Source organism: Tarenaya hassleriana, unplaced genomic scaffold (genome assembly GCF_000463585.1).
Source record: "Tarenaya hassleriana unplaced genomic scaffold, ASM46358v1 Cleome83, whole genome shotgun sequence".
NCBI classification, from domain to species: Eukaryota; Viridiplantae; Streptophyta; class Magnoliopsida; order Brassicales; family Cleomaceae; genus Tarenaya; species Tarenaya hassleriana.
Genome location: NW_010970743.1, coordinates 377,393 through 378,908, shown reverse-complemented (window position 1 = coordinate 378,908; position 1,516 = coordinate 377,393). Strand labels below are relative to the sequence as shown.

Genomic DNA, 1,516 nt, shown 5'->3' with positions numbered 1-1,516 from the left:
ACCACGCCTCATCCGTTGGATACTACTTCTGCAAGAGTTCGACCTTGAGATCCGGGACAAGAAAGGAGCCGAGAATGGAGTTGCCGATCATTTGTCCCGCCTTGAACTCCCAGAGCAACTTCCCATTGATGACAATCTTCGAGATGAGCATGTTTTTGCCATCTCTACTCTTCCAGACGCTCCGTGGTATGCTGATTACGTCAATTACCTGGTAAGTGAAATCCTTCCACCAGATCTGAGTTATAATGCCAGGAAGAAATTTCTCCACGACGTCAAGGACTACTTCTGGGACGATCCTTTCCTGTTCAAGAGAGGTACCGACGGTCTATTCCGCCGCTGCATCCCTGAAGGTGAGATTTTCAGTGTTATTTCCCATTGTCATTCCTCTGACTACGCAGGTCACTTCGCGACGTCAAAGACCGCGACAAAAATTCTTCAGGCTGGTTTCTATTGGCCCACGCTTTTCAAAGATGTCCACAGGTTTGTCTCTTCATGTGATGCTTGCCAGCGTACGGGTAACATATCCCGTCGTCATGAAATGCCCCAACAATATATTCTTGAGGTAGAACCATTCGATGTCTGGGGTATAGATTTTATGGGGCCTTTCCCCTCTTCTTGTGGAAATGTGTACATTATGGTTGCAGTTGATTACGTGACCAAATGGGAGGAAGTCCTAGCAACTCCCACGAACGACAACAAAACCGTGGTGCGCATGCTCAAACGCACGATCTTCCCACGATTCGGTGTTCCCCGTGTCATCATCAGCGATGGGGGATCGCACTTCATCAACCGCACGATCAAAGCCCTCCTGCTCAAATACGGTGTCAAACACAAGATTACAACGCCTTATCATCCTCAGACCAGTGGGATGGTAGAAGTTTCAAACCGCGAGATCAAGTCCATACTCGAGAAGACGGTATCCAAATCCCGAAAAGATTGGGCTCTCAAACTCGACGACGCCGTCTGGGCTTATCGCACGACATTCAAAAACCCCATTGGGATGACACCATTCCAATCGTCTATGGCAAGGCATGCCATCTCCCCGTAGAATTAGAGCACAAAGCTTACTGGGCCATTAAGCAGTTGAACTATGACATCAAATCTGCGGCCGAGAAACGGGTTCTCTCGCTCCATCATCTTGAGGAAATACGTCTTGATGCGTATGAAAACGGTAAAATCAAGAAAGAACGGACGAAGAAATGGCACGACAAGCACATCCTCCAGCGTCATTTCCAGGTAAATGATCTTGTCCTTTTGTTTAACTCACGATTGCGATTTTTTCCAGGAAAGTTGAAATCCCGATGGTCTGGCCCATTCAAGATCAAATCTGTATCATCAAGCGGTGCCATCGAACTATGGGATCATTCCGGAAGCTCATTCAAAACTAACGCTCAACGTCTGAAGCTCTACAACCCCACTTTTCCATCGGACGCGAGAGGAGCCATCGCCCTCTCTGATCCCGCAGAGAAATGAACCCTTGCCAGGTCCAGCTAACGACCTAAAACAAGCGCTTGTC

The 1,516-nt window shown here is 48.1% G+C and overlaps 1 pseudogene; it reads left to right on the top strand.

The window, feature by feature from the left end:
* Nucleotides 1-1,473, top strand: part of LOC104803351 — a 2,004-nt pseudogene extending 531 nt beyond the window's left edge.
* Nucleotides 1,474-1,516: the final 43 nt, after the last annotated feature.